Consider the following 21,753-nt stretch of genomic DNA (forward strand, 5'->3'; position numbering starts at 1 on the left):
AAGACTCTTTCCCTCCAAGGCCCTGTGCTCATTGTTCAAGACCCTGTGTGAGTGTTTCTCCTCCTGGGAGCCTCGGCTGCTTCAACCAAGCAGAGCTGATAGCACCTTCCTGTCTGTCACCTGGGAACCTAGTTCGAACATCTATAATTGCACGTGTTATATTACATTCTCTTGTTTTTATGTGTCTCTCCTCCAAACATCTGTGGGCTTCTCAAGGACAAGAACTGTTCTTGTGCCTAACACCCTGACCTGTCCAGGTGCTCCACAAATGTTCACTGACATCCTGCCATCAGCCATTTGTGGCATTAGATTGTTCCACTTGGCTACAGTGTTTTGATAGGAGCAAATTAGGTGTGGGGGCAACTAGTTCAAGGGTAGAGTTGACAATCAGGGGAGTAAGTCTTTGAAAATGTACAGAATCATTTATTATCCCAAATGACCTCAGCCTTCATCCCCTGAGGATTAAGATGATTTCACAAAAATAATCTCTAAGTTTCTGTCTGGTTCTAACATTGTAGGATTCTATAATTGGAGGAGATATGATCCTAAAGCAGGGTTTTGAAAAATCTGGGGTCAATGCAGGGAGTCTATAATTGTATGCAAAATATTTTATGTACCCGTGTCTTTTTTCTGGGGAGATGGTCTATACTTTCATAGACGGTCTATGGTTGCAAAAGATTAAATACCACTGATTAAGAATCGGTAACCAAAAGGGCGATCATAACTCCACTGGGTCAATAGGAGTTGACACCTTCTTGGGTGTTTCAGGAGAGACTTATAAACCAGCAGATGCAAATTCCTTGAGGCCCCTTCTCCACTGCCCCTCGTTAGGACCCACCTACAGGTCTGGTCTGCAATTTAAAAAGAGAGGCTGCAATGCTTTTGGCTGTGTTCCATTTGTGCTGCGTTAATGTCCCCCTCCTCAGGTTCTAAAGGTAAGGTGAGGGTGTGGGCAGAACCTGGTAGACCCAAGACTATGTACTTTTCCCCACAAAAAAAATTGTCCTACTCTGGGAAAGGTACCACACAGTGCCCACAAGTTCTGCCCAAGTGCTCCCTGCTGAACCCTCCGGGTAACATCAGGAAACCTGCCTGTGAAGCCTGACTGCTGCAAAATCCTGCCACTGTGGTCTGGGCCTGCAAATGGCTATGATGCTTTTGCTCTTTATGAGAGATGCCTTCAGCAAAGTGAATTGTGGCTGGCAGGGCAGGTTTTGTGGGTGTGCGACCTGGGCAGTCATTCAGGGCCCCAGGCATGGAAGGGTCTTTTGCTCTGTTCAGTGCTCTACTGTTGTTGTCTTGAAATTCTTAATTTTTGAAGAAAGGGCCCCATAGTTTTACTTTGCACTTGGTCTTGCAAATTACGTTGCCAGTCCTGAGTGTCTGCAGATACCTGAAGCAGCACCATGTAGTGCAAAGAGCATGAGCTTCATGAGCTTTGGATTTGACAGTAGGGGTTCAAATCCCACTTCTACAACTTTCCAGCGGTGTGAGCTTGAGTAGGTTACTTAACCTCTCTGGGCTTTAGTGTTCTTATATCTAAAATGGTGATCATATCTAACTTTTATAATTGTTGGGGCAATTAAGCAGTATGTGATGTAGTAATTGGTAGTGGTTGATAATGACAACAGTGATTTGAAAGTAACTAGTTGAGAAAGAAAGAAATAGGTTAGTGAGCAAAGCAGATCAAAACAAAACAAATAAGAAAGCCATACACGCAGGACTGGGAAGAATCCTAAAGAGGAGCTCCCAGGATGAGGTGTTTCCACCTTTGTCCTTCCATAACACTTTGCACATAGTGCCATCAGAGCACTTAAAAATATTACATGATTATTTTCCTTTATTACACATATTTTCCCCCATTAAACTTTGAGACCCCCTGAAACCAGGGACTGTGTCTGTCCTTTAAGAACATTTTTGAGTTCCTAGCACAAGGCCTGTGACAAAGTAGACGTTCAATAAGTATTTGTTGAAAGAGTAAACTAATTCATTATTTTATTTTATGGTTGAGGAACAGAGGCCCAGAGAAATTGAGTTGCCCAAGCTCACCAAGCTTGTCCTTGGCAACGCCAGGACTGGAGTCCCCTGTTTGTTTTGAAGGGATTGCCTGGGGGCTCCCTGGGGACCCAGCCCTTGGAGCTGTTAGATACAGTCTTGATTGCTTACTGAGTTGCAGTTATCAGATTATCTGGGAAATGTTTGAGCCTTTTATGTAAGTGCATATTTATTTATTTGGAGTCAAAAACCAGAGGGGAAGACAGCCACTGGAACTAGAATATGCTTGTGACTGGCCCGAGAACTTCTGGAGGAAGCAATCCATCAGATCACCTTTACTGAGCTCACAATTCCGGGACAGCTCAGGCTCTGCTTTCTCCTTCCTCAAATCCTCCCATTCATGATATTATCTTCTGTGATGCTGCTGTCCTGGATGTGATTGATCACCCACCACTATCTTGGGGACCTGAGAGTGACCTTCTGGATGTATTTGTAAGGAACCAGCTTGGTAAGAAAAACAAAAACTTGAAGGCATCCTCTGGTTGGCCTGAGATAAGGGGACCTCAGAGTCTTTTTTTCATTAGTCTGGCAAAACAAACCAAACAATAAAAAATCCATACGAAAATATTCTGCTTCCAGGGACTTAAAAGATACTTCTCATTTCACCCACCCCATCAACATGATACTATCTCCATGTAAGAAAAACCAATGTGTTTGTGTGTGAGCGGAGAAGAAGGGAGGAAAGAAGGGAAGGGGAGGGGATTCACAGAGAAAGGGAGGAGGGAAGAGTGAAGAGGGAGGAGAGGTGGAATGTAGGGGGAAAGTGAAGAAATAAACAAAGACAGAGAGAGACTGAATGTATTTGGAAAGAGATGTGGGACTAATAGTTACCTGAATAATCCCAGGAGGCTGAGTCAAATCAACAAGATGAATTAACCCAACCCACCTTGTTAAATTCAGTTGGTCTGAGAATAATTCTTGTGCTGGGAAAGAAGCAGTGGGGTATAGGAAAAAGATCTTGGTTTGAGTTTTGGCTCTGATGATAATTTGCTATGTGAACATGGACACGTCGTTTCAAGTCCTAGGCCTCAGTTTTGTCATCCAGAAGTGGGGGAAACAAATGAAATGAGACATATGAAAGTAATTTGAGAAAACAGAGTGTGACACAAGCAAACAGTCTTGAATTTACACTCAAGCTGGATCCACGCCACTTAAATCAAAACAGGCTTCGACGCGCCTCCAGCTCTCCTCTTCATGGGCTCAGCAAAGTTTTCTACCTCCTGTTTTGAAGATAAATAAATACATAATCCAATGATCTTGTCACATCCTTGTGCTCAGTTGAACTAATTCCTAATCATGGATATAACTCTGAAATCATAATGTAAAAAGAAAAAAGACAAAGGGTTTGCCTACCATTGTTCAACACGTTTATTACAGAGGAAAGGGCAGATCTGGTTAAGAATGAGATCTGGTTCAGATGCCAGTTCTGCCACTCATGTGTGGCTGTGCAACCACAACTGTGGGACCACGGACAAGTTTCTCAGCCTCACCAAACCTCACTTTTTCCAATTCTGATGTGGAAACACCTCCCTCCCTGTGTCGTTACCATAAGGGCAAGTGCTTAGCACAGCTCCTGGCATCTGTTAGAGCCTCTGCTTATGTCGACCATCACTGTATCCTCAGTCCTAGAACAGAGTAGATGGGAAATATGTGGTACCTTCCCTTCTCCTTTTCTCTTTTTTACTCCTCCTACCCCATCCCTACTCCTATTTATTCAAGTGTATTTCCATTGCCCCCAGAGTAAAGCCTTGGATCTGAGTGTCTGAGATACTCCTTGAGAGCATTTCTGTGATGGCTTCAGATAAGAAAGGAAACCACTGTCTTATAATTGTGTATCTGTCTTGAGTGTCAGCAATGAAAACAGACTCTAGATAAGTTAAATGGAAGGGTGTTTATTGAAAGGATTTTGAAGGATAGACAGAATTAGGCTTGGAAAAGGGTGGAAATTCAGGGATATTCTTATGCTGTGAAGGAAGCAGTGGGGTACAGTGAAAGGATTTGGCTCGGACGATCATTTATTGTGTGAACATGGACACGTCATTTAAAGTCCTAGGCCTCAATTCTCAAATCCAGAAGTGAAGAGTCAGAGGGTGAGGCCAAGGGAGTCACAGTGATGTGCCTTGGCAGGAGGCTTTTGTCAGCATGCCAGCTCTGCTCTTTTGAACAAATGACTTCCAGCTGTCTCCATGGATAACCACCAACCACATCCATGTTGTTGTATTGCTCCCTGGAGACTCCCAGTTCCAGGGAACACCACTGGTGGGCTGAGCCCAAGTCAGTTGCTTGTCCTCAGATTGTGCCAGGGCCAAGGGTGTGTGTGTGTGTGTGTGTCTGAAAGAGAGAGAGAGAGAAAGATAGAGAGAGACGCTGTCCACTGGAGATGTGGAAGGTGGGTCCTACATCACACCAAGACAAACTAACCCTTAGAAAGAGAGAGGGATTGGATGGCAGACACTAGATGATAAAAGTATGGCAAATGTCCATTGCAGCTCAGAAAAGGATCTTCAATCCTCTTCTGGAAGTCATGGAATCCAAGGCCCTGCCTCATGCAGGGGTGTCTCCTATTCATGGACAAAGGGCCCAAGTATAGTGCCACGGCATTCAGTGTACATTATTGTGGCTAAGGAGAATCCAGCTGTGTCTGCTTATCCTAAGTGATTTTGGGGGGAGAAAAAAAGCAACATTAAATTAAAGCAAATAATTAGGGATTTATTAACATTGAAGAAAAACATTAAAAAAGTTGAATTCAATTAAATGGTGAATGACCAGCTATTCAGACGGCTTTGATTGATTTCCACACAGATGTTTCTCCAAACCTGTCTGTGCTCAGAGGTAGATGCTTTAAGCAGCCCACGTGTGTTTCCCACACGCTCTTGGCTCCCAGCAAACTCTCCCAAATGCCAGGTGGCTGTGTCACTGATCATTATGGTCCCTGCTTCAGAAACTGACAGTCTGCTTCCTTTTTTCTGTATCTTTTAAATCCTAATTATTAAAAAATAAATAAATTCAAGACTCAAGCCCAGCAGCTGAATGGATTTTTTGTTTGGGAAAGCCCAGTTTTCAGTAGAAAACTATCCCTAGCCAAAAAAAAAATTTTTTTTAAAGCAGCTCCTGCCTCTCCTCTTTGTTTTTGCCCCAATATCAAGTATCGTGATGAACCTCCGTAGCCTTTGGATCCATTTCCTGCCCAAAGGTGTCAAACCAACTAGAAGATCATGATTAATCACCCCCAAGCCCTTCATTTGCAAGTAAACAGGACTGCAATTCAGATGGTCCACATTCACCCCCAGAATTTAATATGGGTCAGGTTAGACTAAATCCTCACTTTTGCATGGGGCTTCACAGTTTGTAAAGAGCTTTACAGTTTACATGGAGCTTTATAGCTCACCCTCTTATACACATTATTTTATTTGATCCCCATGATAGGCCACCAGGTGACCATTGCCTTTCTGCTGGATTACTGTGAACACCTCCCACCTTTCTCAAGGTCCGCTCTTTCTTTTCCCTTTTTTATTGAAGTGCACTTAACATACAGTAAAAAGCACAAGTCTCAGTTGTTTGCTTTGATGAGTTTTGACAGTGGCACGCACTGTGTAACTGCCGTGTACAAAAAGATATAAAACAACTCTATCGCCCCAGAACATTTCCTCGTTTTTCTTTCCAGTCAATTTCCCTCTCCCCCCCAGGCAACTACTTTCTGATTTCTATCACTATAGATTATTTTTTCTGTACATGGATTTCATTTCATGTCAATGGAATCATACAGTATATGCATTTCTCGGTCTGGGCTTTTTTTTCATGGATTTAAGAATCATCCATGTTGTGTGTATCAGGAGTCCCTTCCTTTGTATTGCCAAGTAGTATTCCATTGTATAAATACATTTTGCTCATGAATTCATCTTTTGATAGAAATATGTAGGGGTTTGGGGGCATAATTTTTGCTATTGCAAATACAGCTGCTATAAAAATTCTTGTACAAATACTTTTGTGAACATATGTTTTCATTTAACTTGGATAAATAGCTAGGAATGAAATTGCCGGGTCATAGGGTAGGTGTATGTTTAACTTTATAAGAAACCACCGAATAGTTCTCCAAAGCGTTTTGTCAGATATATGAGTTGTCAACATCCACTCTTGCTTCCCCCGGTCATTTCTCCTCATAGGCTCCAGAGTAATCTATTCAAAACATAACCTTGATCCCATCACTTTCCTGCTTAAACCCTTTCAATGGCTTCCCACTGCCCTTCAGATAAAGGCCAAATTTTTTAACATAGCCTGCGTAATCTGGCCCCTGACCTGTTATATGGCTACCGCTTCCCCCGCCTCCCTCCACGCTGTGTCTGCATTCCAGCTGCACTGCATGCGTTTCCATTCCTCGCATGTGAAGCTCTTTCCCTCCCCAGGGCTTTCGTCCACGGGGCCCTTTTCCTGGACAGCCCTTCTTCACCCATTTGCCCCTTTGCCTACTTATCCTTCAAGTCTCAATTTGAAAGTTACCTCCTCAGGGACGTCCTCTGCACACGAAGTCAGGTCCCCTGTTACCTGTTCCTGTACTCCCCATTCCTTCTCCTTCTTCACATTCATTGCACTGTTGTTATTTTTTAAATTATACGTATTTATTTCAATTTTTGAATAGGTTATACATTCATGTGGTTCAAAAATTCTCAAAAGATATTCAGTAAAAAGTTTTATTCCCATCCCTGTTCCCATGTGCCTGGTTTCTTACCTACGTTGAAAGAAAGAAAGAACTCCTTATATTGGTTTTTTAAAATCTTTCCAGAGATTTCTGTTTAAATGCCTATACAAGATTTTATGCACACAAACTGTAGTAATTTTTGGTATTACTGTTACTATTATATTCTTTTATTATATTGGTATATAACTAATACTATCTGTATTACTGTACTACCATTAGTATTACTCTACATAACTACAGTATTTGTATTAATATACTACAGTATTTGTATTAATATACTACCATTAGTGTTACGTTAATACACTCTACACACTGTCCTGTACTTTGCTTTTTCTATTCACCCATCTGTCTTGGCCATTTTCCATTTCAGAACTTAGAGAGAGTCCTCATTCCTTGTCACTGATGTCCAGTGTTTCACTCTATGGCTGATCCAGGCCTGTACTTATGGCCATTTAAGCTATTTTTAATCTTTTGCTATTATAAACAATGCTGCAATGATAGCTGTCATATACATATGTTACTTTTTATGAGTTCGAGAACATCTGAAGGATTTCTCAGAAACAAATTGCTGGTACAAAGGGCATATGGGTTTGTATTTTATCAAATTTTCTCAATTGCCCTCCGTGGGGTTGTACCACTTTATACTCCCACCTGCAATGTACAAGCATCCCTGTTTCCCCTGGGCCTCACCCATATGTGTTGTAGAACGTTTGGATGTCTGGCAATCTGAGAGCAGAAAAATATTATCTCAGCACAGTTAGTTTTAGTTTGCATCTCTTACATAAGAAACTAAGCATCTGGTAGGATTTGTTGTATTTTTTTTTTCAGAGGAAGATTAATGCTGAGCTAATATCTGTCGCCAATCCTCCTCTTTTTGCTGAGGAAGACTGGCCCTGAGCTAACATCTGTGCCCATCTTCTTCTCTTTTATAGGTGGTACATCTGCCACAGCACGACTTGACAAGTGGTGCATAGGTCCACGCCTGTGATCTGAAACTGGTGAACCCTGGGCCGCCAAAGCAGAGCATACAAACTTAAGTGCTGCGCCACTGGGCTGGCCCCAAGGATTTGTTGTATTTTTAATTACTTAGCACAGTGCCTGTCATGTGGTAGATATCCAATATATCCATTGATATAATAATAAACATATGTGTTATATATTAATACATAATATGATGCATTATATGCTTTATATGTATGTCTTGTGTATTAATATATAATAAGCACATGTATTCTATACTAATACATATCTGTTAAATGAACAAACTGAATGATGATCAAAGAGCTTAAGGTGAAGTGATTTAAGGACTCACAGCTTGTAAGTGGAGACTTCCTGGCACCAAGTACAGAGTGCTTTCTATTAGTCTGTGCAGCCCCACGTTTCTAGGGTAGTCCAAAAGGAGAAAGGGAAAGGAGATGTCTCTAAAAAGCTGAAGGTAAAATCTTAGCTCTGCCTTGCTCTCGCTGTTACTGTTGAAATGATTGATGTTATGCCAGGTATTCTATCCAATGTCCACTGGAGAATACTCGACTCAGGGCCAGCTTTTGGGGTCTTATAACTCTATGTTTGGTTACAAACATGGTTGCGACAGTCAATCAGACCTGGGTATGAATTTCTGCTCTGATATTAGCTGTGAGACCGTCTTCTCCCTAAGATGCCATTTCCTCCTTGGTGAAGAGGAGATGACAGCTCTACCTCTAATAGAAACCTTGAGGCTTCTGCTCAGCCCTGATTCTCTTTCTCCAACCACCCTCCTCCCTGTTTGCACCTGCTGACTCCAGGCCCCTGGCAGAGCTGCTGGGACACAGAGGGGACCGACTCAAGGTGGATCAGCCAGAATCTCACAGGAATTTGGGCATAGAAGACAGAGGCTCTGTGAATTCTTGATCTGGGAAGAGGGGTGAGACCGTGACTGGGTAGTGCTATTTAACTGCATGTTGAAGTTTGAGGGGGCCCAATAAGTGGCCTCCCCTTTCTTTGCCTCACTTCAGAGCTAGCTAGGGGATGGACAAGGTTATGGTAGAGGAAGAGCCACACATCTGCTCTTTGTAAACATGGCTTAGTGTGGCGATGCTGAACCCCACAGTGAGACAGGCTGCTCATAGACAGCCCTGAACAGCCGGAGGCCACCCCACACAGATGGACGGAGGGAAATAGGGGGCTTCCTGAAGGCCTCCAAAGGAAAAAGGGGAGGAGAAAGAGCTCAGCTGTGATGCCTGGTCCTCCCCCCAAATTCATCCATCAAAGGCTGGGAGTGTAACCCTAACGAGGTCCCTGTGCTTGGAAACCAGGAGGGTCACCCTAACATGGAGTTGTACAGAGAAGCAGGGCGAGAGACAATACTCCTCAGAGAAGGGGCTCTGGTTGTCTGGATTCTGACTTTCCAGCTTCTGCTTCTAGCCTCTCTGATGCAGCCCAGCCACACTTCTTCCCCTTAACTTCTCTCAGATCCACGACATTCTTTCTACTGATATGTCCCCCTTTATTTAAATTCTTTCATGTGGGTCTTGTTACTGGTAACCAACAGCCCTTTAATAGGACTCTAAGTCACACAATTGTTATGAGGTTGAAATAGAGAAAGGAATACAGAGCACCTAGCACAGCAGACTCAATATGCATTTAGTTTATATATATATATTGATGGGGAGGGGATGGGGCAAAGCTCCAAGCCCCAGTCAGTCAACTCATATACGGTTTGAACATGACACCAAACAAACTCTAAAGTCTTGAAATTTCTACTTGAAGGTCAAATATCCATAAAAAGTAGTATATTTGCTATGAAAACACTGTTGTAAACATGTCTGTCACAGACTGGGAAGATAATGTGGGGCGGTAGCTGGAGCCAGACATACCTGGTAGCAGTTCAGGCTCCAATACCTACTAGCTGGGAAGGCTTACAAAAGTCAGGAGTCTGAATTCTCTCAACTGTAAAAGAAAAACCTAATTTGCGTGGTTGTTGTAAGCACTAAATGTGCTCCTGGCACATGGTGAGTGCTCTGTAAATGGTAGGTATTATTCTAACAGTCTCAGTGGCTCCCAAGAAGGATCAGGAGGACCCTCCTTTCTGATAATAAGAGCTACCTGCCCGATTATGTTTCCCTTTTTGTCTGGAGTTCAGGATCAAATTACTTAGCCATGGCAACCCTGTGACCATCAAGGTGGTCCTATTGTAAACCCCTTTTCCTGGCTCTTGATTTTCTACTTCAGAAGCTTATCAACCAATGAAAAGAAGCTTATCAACCTGACCAGACCAGGCCACGTGTATATCTGTGTGTGCACACACACGCACAAGCTCCAGTGAAACAGTTATTTTTCAAGGCAATTCCCATTTGGGTAATTCCCCGCCAAGACATAATGTAAATCACATTTCAGTCCAGCATCCAGGGGCCCTGAAAACTAGTCCAGGAGAAATTTAATCTCGGTCTACATAACAGAAACTGGGCAGTCAGCCAGCAAACTTTTGTTTTGTCTTTTAAGAAAAATTGTGAGACATGCAACGTGCTCCTCGTCAAGTGACGTCTATGGTGATCAAGCACAGCCCCACTGGGCTAAGGGCTAACCCTGGCAAAGGACAGGGGTAGTTTGGGTTGTGCTAAAGAAGGGCCTTTGAGAGTTCAACTCCCCTGGGTGACTTAAAGGCTGCAGAAGACACTAAGGAGTGAAACTTGGAGCCTCAGCATCCAGAATGTTAGTTCTAAAAGTGTCACAGATCAGAAGCTGCTAAGGGTGGAGTGGGGTGGGAAGGCAGGGTTAGGGTGGAGAGGGATGCTGGGAGATGAGCTATGGCCAGATCACAGAGGGAAGGGGCTTAAACATTCCCCCAAGGACTGTGGGGAGCCCTTGGACCATTTTAAACAATGGTATTGTCTTTCCTACTCTTCAACTCAACATTGATTGAAATAGGAGTCAAGAGATTTCTCATTATCCTGTAATTACTATAACAATACTTGGAGGTAGATTTTATTACTTTTCTTTTCCAGTTGAATAAACTGAGACTCAGAGGGTAGCTAAATTGCCTGGGATTACCCAGCTAGGTGGAGCCAACAGTTGAACCCAAGTCAAGAGTTTTCAGGACCAGTCATTGCATTTTCCAGTTTGGCTCCAAGGCAAGGGTGGTATCTTATTTATTCATCTTTGTTTTTCCTACCCCTCCCTGCTGGCCCCAGATCTCCAAAATTTAGTCTAGTTTGGGGGGGTTGAAAAAGTCAGACATGACCTCGCCATTTTTTTTTTTCACCAGCAGGCTCTGGAAACGGCTTTAGGAGCTGGCAGAATAAGTGCTCTTTGAGGCCAGAAGCCATTTTCTCCCCTTCTGAGTGCATTCTTTTTTCCTGTCCCATCGCTGGGAGAAGAATTTTGCCCATGGGAGCTGTCTCAGGTGCCGACAGACCGCTCCCCCTGAACTTTGCATGCCTCCCCAGCACATTCCTGCATCTAAATCAGAACTGGTCAATGTTTCACTCTCCCTGCTGCCCTCCCAGCCATATCTTCTGAAGCTGGTGAACAATTAACCTACAGCAGCTCCTTCTCCTCCCTTGGCTCTTGATCTCTCCTCAGAAGCCTCCCAACACTTCACTTCTGGGTGTCAATGATCTACCAAACCTGACAGGCAGCCAGGGTTCCTCTGCAGTCTTCAAGGAACCTCTTATATACATTTTTACAATGTTTCTGATGATTTATGACTCTTCCAATCAAGGAAATACATCTCAGAAGACAACTTAGCCAAAGCACCTAAAGCAACTCTTGTTTTTCTGTTGGACATTGTTACAAAGAATCAGAGAAGAGGGCTGAAGATTCTAGTCTAGCTCTGCCACGTACTAGCCAACTGACCTCAGCCAAATCCCTTGAATTATCCAGGTCTTCTCTTTTTCATTTATAAAATGAGGAGCCATTCTTTCCTCTTGTGTTTATTACAGAGATTAAACGACAATGTATATAAAACTTTAACCCACAGTAGCAATTTAATAAGTTCATACTTAAGAAATTGTAGCCTGAAGTTCATAAAATCATAAAATGCTGGAATTGGAAAGCACTTGATGGAGCTTGTACATCTTTTACAAGTGAGGCAGCCCAGAGAGAGAAGTCTGGGATATATTCAATGATCTTTCAGCCAATAAGTGGGCTATAGTCTAGCTCAGCTCTGTCTAGTAGAAATGCAATATATAAGCCATACATATCATTTAAAAGTTTCTAGTAATCGCATTAGAAAAGTAGAAGGAAACAGGAGAAATTAATATATTTTATTTAACTCATTGTATGTGATGTATCATTTCATGCAATCAATATAAAATTATTAACGAAATATTTTATATTTTTTGCACTAAATCCTCAAAACCTTGTGTGTATTTTACACTTACAGCACAATCAACTCAGACTAGCCACATTTCAGGTGCTTAGTAGTTACACATAAGTAGTGGCTATGATATTGGACAGTGCGGGTCTAGGTCAATTCAAGTCAGCAAACACTTTGTGCACCTGTCCTATGCCAGGCATCCTGTTAGATGCAGGGATATGAAGGTGAACAAACATCGCAGGAGACTAGGTGGACGGCCTTGGAAACCAAAGCCATCCTCCAAGGCTGGGAGTCCCTCCCCCTCTGTGCTGCTGGATTACTCATCATATGGACGAGTTTGGATGAACAAGTCAAGAAGAAAATCCTCCTGGGAAAATATCTATATCCCCAGGCATTCTCCTCTGCTCGGGTATCCAGAGATAGAAGAAAGCATTTATTTGTACTGAGCTCCTATTCTGTCCCAGGCATTGGCTATGCACTCGACGGGTATTGTCTGATTTATTCCTCGTAGTGACTGTGTGGTGACATTATTTTGCCCATTTTAAAGTAGAGGAAATAAAGGCTCAGAGAAGTTAAGTAATTTGTCCAAGGGTCACACAGTTTATCTGAGGTGCAGATGGGACTCAGTCTCAGAAAGCAGGCATGTTTAACTCTGTCAATGTTGCCCCGTGGAGATGTGAGAGAGATTAATGTTCTTTGGCCATGACTGTTTTGGCCTATTTATAAACATTCCCAAAGCTTCCTGAATAAAGTGACTGGAGATTTATTTTAATAATAACTTCCCATCCCAGGTAACGAAATTTCCACTGCCTGAAGGCTTTTGCTACAAAGAAAGAGATGAGGATGTTTCGTTTTTGGTTCCTTGGCTGCTGGGAGCCATTCTGTGCCTGAGAGACCTCAAGTTGAAATGGACCTCAGCCTCAAGTTCACCTTGTTTCTTTAAACTGAGCATATTTCCCACAGCTTTCCTTTGCCTGGGTGCTGAGGGGCCAGGTCAGTAGGGGCTTTCCCTTTCCCATAGGCTGGGCCACTCTGCTTCCAGCTCCTGCTCCTGGTTATTTGGGAATTGTGGGTGTTGGTAAAAAGCCCCCAGAATGTGAATACTTGCCAAGCTGGAACTTGATCTGCTGAGCTACAGTATTTCCTGAAAGAATATCAACTGCCATGAGGACCACAGATAAAGAAGTTTGTGAACCTGGAATAATCAAGGAAAATGAAAGGTTCTGATCAAGACCATCAGTGTGATTTCATGGGCAAATCTCCCACGTGAGGAGAGCAGACGGTATGTGTGTATGGGGAACCAGTTCCCAGAAAAGGGTGATACTTTGCCTCAAGAAACTATTCGAATTAGATCACATCCTGAGACATAGAGCACATGACACCCTATGAGGTTTGCTTTGCTGAACTTCAACTGGATTGACTGAAGGATTTTTTTAAAAAACCAAAGCCACAGGTTTATTCTGTCATTTGAAATAATGTGTTTACTTACATTTTATTCAGTCAGCAAATGCTTTTTGAGTACCACTAGGCACTTTACTAATCATTAAACACACAAGTTTGAAGAAAGTAGACATGGATCTGCCCCCATGGGGGACTCTCAGTCTAGCGGGAGGCAGATATAAGAAGAAACATGGCAGGGAAGGCCACCCAACCCTCAGGGAGCACTTAAGCTGAGACCCTAATGGTTGAGAATTCGGATTTCCGAAGTCAGGTTTGGATATACAAATTTAGGAACTGAGACATGACAGTTAAAACCGTGGGAATGAATGAGATTCCCTAGGTAGAAAAAAGAAAAGAAGGTCCAGGACTGAGTGCCAAGGAAGATTGACATCTCCTGTTGGAGAGAGTAAAAGGAGCTGATGACAGAGCGCGAGAAGGAGCAATGAACCGGGACATCACTACAAGAGTGGGCATGATGGAAGCCGCAAGAGAAAAGTGCTTCAAGAAGGAAAGGGGGCCTCACTGTGACAAATGCTGCTGAGAGGGAAAGTAAGACGATGTCAACAACAAAATTTGGATATGCTAGCATGGTGGCATCGGTCACTCTGCCAAGGCTAGTTAGTCATTGAGGGGTGGCAGCTAAGTCAGGATGGGGTGAAGGTTGAATAGGAAATGGGGAAGTGAGGACAGAGCATAAATTTGCTCTTTTGGGAAGTTCGGCCACATAGAAAGCAGAGAAATAGTGTGATATCTTGAAGGCGATGGGGTTGGGTCAAGAGAGTTCTGCCTTTTGATTTACGATAGGGTATGTAGATCATGTTTATGCGTCCGTATTCACCCTGTTCCCTCTTCCTGGAGTGCCTCTTCTGGCAGACTTTTACTCATTCTGTAAGATCCAGATTTAAGTGTCCCATCCTGTCAGACATTCTTTCCAGGCCCAGTTAGATGCCTGTCCCTGGGCCTCATGCCATTCTGTGTACATGTTGTCTGCTCTAAGGCCTATCTTACTGCATGGTAATGGAAGGTTTTCCTGTCTCTCGTCTCCCTTGGACAAGAACAGAGTTCTCGAAGGGTAGGGACCATATCTTCTCAAGTTTGTATCATTAGCACAGGTAGGTGCTCAGAACTTGGCACTAGGAAGATGCTTGTTAAGTATTTGATGAATGAATAAACTAACTGTGAGTGTGAAGGCAGTTCAAGTGGCAGCTTTATTTTATGAATGGGAAATGGAGGCATAGAGCAATTTGGAGTTTGACTATTTTACAAATTAGAAGGAACACTGGAAAACCATTAAGTCTCCAGTCCTGTCCTGTTAGCTGCTCCCAGGTCCCTCTCTAGAGCTGCACCACCAACCCCACGAAGCAACTGGGGCTGAAGCCCTCACATTCACATCAAGCCTTGAACTTCGCCACAGAAGCACAGGCCGCTGGGGTCTGTGGTCTTTACTTTTACCTTGATTTTGACAGCATCTGCCGGATTGAGGCTGGGAAGCAGCTTGTGGACAAAGGGGGAAAGCACTTTTCTGAATCTGGTGGGAGACAAGGTTAGGGCAGCACTGAATGAACCTGAGGGCGGGGGGTGGGCGGGGAGGGGAGACACGGCTTTCCACGGATGAAGGCTTTAGGCTGTGGGCTAGAAAAACTGCAGACGGCTCAAGGCGTACCACAAGGTGTCACTGTTGATCCTAAGTTAAACAAAAACTGATTTGGGCGGGGACTTTAGAAACACTTCAAAGACACTTATTTTGCAGATGAAGAAACTGAGGCACAGAGAGGTAACACGATTTGCCTAGGACCACATAGCAAGTTAGTGGCAGAGTAATTATGAGAATCCAAGTCTCAACTTTTGCACTAACATGACCACCTTCCCCCACTGCTCCTAGGGCGATACTCGGAGATAAGGATCAAGCTGTCTCTACAATCATACACTCAAGACAATGGCTCTAGATTGGATGTAGAATACAGAAAAAATGGAGAAAGAAAAAAGAATGGAAAAAAACCCCCTCAGTGTTCACTTTCGCATGTGCTTTATTTAAAAGTGCCTTATTCAAAGCGTTCAGTTTAGATGCCATTGCTACAATGAGAGTGTGGCACACAGGCCTCCATCTGTGGCCTGGTTTGAATAGCTGAATAGGAAAGTATCAGGTAATGGATTTCATCCTTTTATGGTTTTTGACTTAAAAAGAGTCTGGTTCCCAAGGAAAACAAGAAGCCAAGTTGCTTCAGCAAAGAATTGGCTGAAATCTAAGTAGGAACCAGATAAAAACATTTACTGGATAGAAAGACAAGAGTAAGTTTTTGGGCCTTGCTGTTGCGGGAAAGGGGAGCTACCAGCAAGAAGATCCTTTGTGAACCAGTGATCCCATGACCCCTGGAGCAGGCACTTATCCCAGTGTCTGGAAAGAACGAGGCAGCAGAGGAGTCACAGGAAGGGACTTTGTCCTCCACTCACACCCCCACCCTTCAACCCAGGTGTCTCCTGAGGCCGCCCCATGCTCCTTGGCCTGACTCCACCAGCCCTTGTTGCTCCCAGCGTGGCTTCTAGTGGTGTGTCTTTTACTTGCTTCCCAGGTAACTTTTTGTTTTTAATTAAATGAGTTTTATTGTTTCCTTAGGCAATAAAATCAATATGAGCTCATTACAAAAATTCAGATACCAAGTAGTAGAAGAGAAAATAAAAAGATCTGTAACCCCTCCATTCAGAAATAACCACTGCTGACATCCCGTTGGGTCAGTTGGGGCAGTCAGCCTGTGGAGCACCTGCCGTGTGCCGAGAGCTGTGACACAGCCCACACCGATCTTGGCTCTCGCAGAGTTCACATTCTAGTTGGGGGAGATGGACAATCAATTTTGAAAAGAAATAAAATATATAAAATGTCTGATGTGATAAGTGCTGTGAAGACAAGTAAACCAGAGAAGGGGATGGGGATTTTAATACTGGTTAGGTGGCAATTTAGGATATTCAGAAAGTGATATTTGAACAAAAACTTGAAGCAGATGAGGGTGTAAACAATGTGGATATCTACGGGAAGACTCTTTCCTTCCCTTCCATTTTCTGTGCATATATAATAAGGCAGTTATAACATAAGCAATATATGACTACATCCTCAATGTTAAAAACTTTCAACAATACAGAAATATTTGAGTAACAAGAGCACATCCTTCTCACCACCCTCCTATCATCTCCTCCCTCCATGTCAACGCTTTGACGTGTGTATTCCCTTCCTGAATTTTGTCTCTGCATTTCCATACACTTCTGTATATTATCGGCCACACATTTAGCTTTATTGTATTTTCTACATAAAGGGCATCATCCTTTGTGAAGATGGTGCCTTTTTATTTTTAGTAGACAGGCTCTTCTTACTGTCTCCTAAACTGCAGAGGTATATGAGACCCATGGGCCTCACTACTGAAATGAAATAGCTACACTCGTTGCTCAGTGTGGGTGGGTGTTTCTCTTCCTTCTCTGGGCTACTAACCTAGTATTTACTGCATTATATTGTCATAATTTGTTTCTGCCTCTGTCTCTTCTACGGGACGGTGGTTCCCTGTGGCCAAGGATTACGTCTTCTCATCTCTGAATTTCCAGTGCCTGATACAATGCCTCGCACATGGCAGTGTTCGCTAAATGAATACGCAGTTAATTACTTTCATACATTACCAAAGGAGTCTTCCAACACTGGATGGGATATTGGCTGAGATCAACATTATGGTCTGTCCTAATGGGAGCCAATTCATTTTCCTTTGAGAAATCTGTGTCACTATCGGATACAGCCACTATGGGATGGCGGCTCGGATGACTGTGATCAGGTCCTTCAAATCAAATAGTCCAATGTAGGCATGAGAATTAAAGGACCAACTAGGGACTGGCCCGGTGATGTAGTGGTTAAGTTTGCATGCTCCGCTTTGGCGGCCAGGAGTTCGCAGGTTCGGATCCCTGGCATGGACCTAGCACCGCTCCTCAATCCACGCTGTAGTGGCATCTCACATAAAATAGAGGAAGATTGGCACAGATGTTAGCTCAGCGATAATTTTCTTCAAGCAAAAAGAGGAGGATTGGCAACAGATATTAGCTCAGAGCCAATCTTCCTCACACAAAAAATAAATAAATAAAAGACCAACTAATGAGAGCTACTTTTCACTCCCCTTACTAAAAGAAAACGAACATTTACTGAGAACACGAATGTGCTAAGCACTTTATAAAACACCTCTCATTCCAGGCATGAAACAACTCAATAAGGTAGATATTATTTTGCAGATGAGGAAACCAAGAATTAAAGAGATTAATATGGAGGTTCTGTGGGTCCATTCGTGTACCACCATCCAGATTTATCACAGCTTGCCATTTCCCCATACGTGTATTTGTTTTAGATTGTTTTGTTCTAGAAATAAAACATCATGTATAAATATGCCCTGGAGGGCCATGTTCACAAATTTACTTGCCAACATTGAATGGGACATTTAAAAAGCCACTTAAGACAACTTTGTCACTTAGTCAACAGAGTAACTGAGCACAGGCACTGGGCTAGACCCTATGGATACAGAATGGAATGGAGCACAGTCCCTGCCCAGAAAGGGGCTCACTTTCTTGGGGTAGGGGCATGGCAGATGCAAAAGCTTTCACAGTTGAGAAACCCAGGCATTGGGAGGGATGGCAACCCTTCCAAGGGACAAAGTCAGATTTAGAGCCCAGGGCCACGCAAAGCCGACCTCTCAGTGCCCTTGGAGGCCCTACAGCACATCCCTGCCCAGGGTAGTCCCTGAGTAGAGGTGTCTCCTCTCTGAATGGTGCCAGCTATGTGGGAGAGCTGGTCTGACACAATCAAGCAGAATCCATGAAAAACACGCACAGGGTTTTTTTCTCTCTCCACTAACCATCTTTTTGCTGCAAAGAATTAAATTCTTTTCTGGTGACACATGCTTCCTGTCAGGATGAGGCACACCCAGCCAGTCAAAACCACCCAAATTAAATGAAGAAAAATCCTCTTAATTCCTCTAGGTACACAGTTTGGCTTCCTCTGGATTGTTGCTATTTTCCCAGGGACTAAGCCAGAGGTGGATTTGAGGAACAGCAAATAAGAACGATACGCTAATAAGAGTAACAACCACAGTGACATTAAAACATCCACCGTCTATTATCTCCAATTAAACTTTCATATTTTATAAATGCAATTCGTTCTCACAGAAAAACGACAAACTTTTGTGCTTTTTTGTAAAAACGAAACCAAAATCTGCTATAGTTTCTCAGTCCAAACTACAGCCACTGTTAACATTTTGATGTATATACTTTCTTTTTAAAAATCATGTTTATATGCACTTTGCATCCTGCTCTGTTCACATAACTCTATATGGTCAATATTTCCCCACTAATTATGTCATTAAAATATGATTATAAATGATTACATAGCATTCTGTTATACAGTTGCTCTGTGATTTAGTTGATCAATCTATTGTTAGACATTCAAATTTTGTCCCATTTTTGGTTATTGCATTATTACAACTCTAAGCAGACACTTGTCTTATTGAGAGACACCAGTGGTCTCTTTTCTTACGTTATCTCATTTCCTCATCATAGGCCTGCAGAGGAGGCGTTGTCAGTGTTTTAGAAAGGAAGGAGCTGGGTTTTAAAGAGGGGAAGGAGCTGTCCCAAGGTCAGAACCAGGTCTGTCTAGTTCGTGAGCCAGCTCTACCCATTCTCCTTCTCTCTCTCCATGCCGTGCTGAGCCTGTCTTCCCAGAGCACCACTGTCTAAGATGGAAGAGTTTTCTTGTACTCTCCTTTGTCCAAAATCTTAACCCTGGTCTCACTCCTTTCACATTCCATGCATACACTGGTCCTTTGGTAAGATTCAAGCCTTTCCAATTAAACGCTCTCCATATGAAAGTTCTCAGGCAGCTGGGCTGATGCGATTGATGGTTCCCAACTGCTGCGCCATATGTTTTCGCCCTCCTTCGTTCTCAGCTGTTCTCAGATAGGCAGGCCGTGAGGGTAATCACGTCTCCACATTGTAAAACTGAATCCTGATATATTCACTAAAGCCCTCCTGGTTATTTGTGCCCCGTTTGGATTCCCATGTATATTCCCAACAATTTCCAAGATCTGAGATGTCCTCAGCAACTCAGCACATTTTAAACAGGATACTAAACTTTCAAAAAAATGCATCAAGTTCAAACCTTTCTTTTGAATTCCAGACTTGTAGGTCCAACAGTCTAATCAACAGTCTTTCTCAGATGCTTTGAAACTTACCACATCCAAATCAGAATTCTTGATATTTTCTTCCTAAACCTGTCTGTGGCAGGCATTGTTGGCTGTCTAGCCAGTAGCCATTCCCTGCCTGCTCCTTAGTTCACAGAACCTTGATTTTGTTCAGGGACAACATGCCCAGACCAGAGGCTGAACCAGGATTGGTCTAAGCACCTCATGGCAATCTCAGCCCCATTGCTGGGTACTCCCGTTCCTGGCCTCCAGCAAGGGGTCGTCAGTGAGATCTGCTAGAGAATTTCTAGATACAAATTTCCCTTAAGATGAAAAAGGGGCTGTATTAGACATTTTTTCTGCAGCACTTCATGTCATCTTGGCCTCACTTCTTCCTATAGCCATCTCTGTGGCGATCAGTTACTTGCAATATTCTACCAGCTTCTCACTGGAGGAACTTCAGCCCGCAGCTGAGGGCCTCCTGCTTTCTGCCCTGGGGCTCCCATCTATCCAGCCACCACCCTAATTCCAAATGCCATTCTCTCTCATTTGAACTGCATCAACAGCTTCCTAACTGATCTCCTCTCTCTAACCCCTGCCCCTTCCCCAATATATTCTCCACATCACAGCCAGAGTGATTTCAAAAATGTAACCTGCCCATACTAAGTCCTTGCTTCAAAACTTTCAAGGACTTTGCATTATATGTATATATATATATGTTTTTGCATTATATTTTGTGTAAAATCCAAACTCCTCACCATGGCCTGCAAAATCTGGCATGATCTGGCCACCTGTCCGCGTCTCCAGGCTTTGCTTATCTCAATGTCCCGTTGTGAAAGCGGCCCCTAGGTCTTCCACGTTTGGAGCCTTCACAATGCAGATCTTTCTGCCTGGCACACTGTTCCTCTAATGCTCCCTATGGCTTGGTCCTTTTTATCAAGCAGATGTCAGTTTAGATGTCTACCTTCTTAGAGAGGCCTTCCTTACCACCCAGGGTTAAGCAATCCCCCATTATTCTTTACTGCTACGTCTTATTTATTTTTTTCAGAGCACGTATGGTAAGTTGCAATTCCATATTTATTTGTTCGTTCACCTTTTAATTGCTTGCCTCCCTGATTAGATTCGATTAGAATCTTTTATAGCAAAGGCCAAGTTTTTACTCTCCACTGTATACCCAGGTCCTTGTACAATGCTTGCCTTAGAATAGGCACTCGATAAATATTTGTGGAATAACGAATAAATTGTGATAATAACAATATTGCTTGCCATTTAATGAGGTTCTTTTTTGTGTGTTCAAATTCTGGCTCTGTCACTTATCAGCTCTGTGAACTTAGGCGAGTATCTTAACCTCTCTGTATCTCAGTTTTCTCATCTTAAGTGGGGATAATAATAATACCCAGCTGAGTTGTCAGAAGAACTAAATTATTTATTCTAGGTGAAGAACTGAGAACAGTGCCTGGCAAAGAGTAAGCATTGTAGAAGTGTTTAGCTTCTACTGTTGTTCTTATCATTACTATTATCTCTGCCAGGAAATTGAGGCTCAGGAAGATTAGAGCCATATAGATAGTAATTGGCTGCCTGGGATCCCAACTGAAGTGTGAACTAGTAAAGGTATCTCCACGTTAGTGGAGGTAAAATTATGAAATCTTTTGAGGGGAAATTTACTGATGGACGCTATTGAAAGAGTCAGCCACATTATAATCTTTACGCAAATTATTTGCTTCTAAATGATTTTGAAAGCATAACCAGATGGCACTTTTTTTCAAGGATATGCACATAAAAGTGGGAACAAAAAATGGCTTAACATAATTACAATTTTCAAAAATTATGCGCTTCAGGATTACGAAATGTATGTGTGGAAAAATAACAAGGGAAAACAAGTGAAAGCCTTTGAAGGCATCCGTAGAGGCAGAAAAACCTGCACTTCCTCACTTTCCATTTGCTTTTTAACTCTCTGCACTGAAGCTGCTCCCACAGAGGTCACCAATGACTTTCCAGCTGCCAAATCCAAAGGGAGCTCTGTGGACCTCAGTTTACTAGGTTCATTTGAGGCATTTTATGTTAGTAACCAACAA

At 43.0% G+C, this 21,753-nt stretch overlaps 1 protein-coding gene across 2 annotated transcripts in view; it reads left to right on the top strand.

The window, feature by feature from the left end:
* The window catches only part of FZD4 (frizzled class receptor 4), a 95,708-nt gene that overhangs the window by 15,866 nt on the left and 58,089 nt on the right, over window positions 1–21,753 (top strand). The window contains exon 4 of one of the 2 annotated variants that reach the window (XM_070490497.1): window positions 7,684–14,666. The exons of the other annotated variant lie outside the window; for it this stretch is intronic. The gene's annotated coding sequence lies outside the window, so the exon portion shown is untranslated. Of the gene's footprint in view, window positions 1–7,683; window positions 14,667–21,753 lie in introns of those variants that run through there. 2 annotated transcript variants of the gene reach the window in all.

Source organism: Equus asinus, chromosome 20 (genome assembly GCF_041296235.1).
Source record: "Equus asinus isolate D_3611 breed Donkey chromosome 20, EquAss-T2T_v2, whole genome shotgun sequence".
Classification (NCBI taxonomy): Eukaryota; Metazoa; Chordata; class Mammalia; order Perissodactyla; family Equidae; genus Equus; species Equus asinus.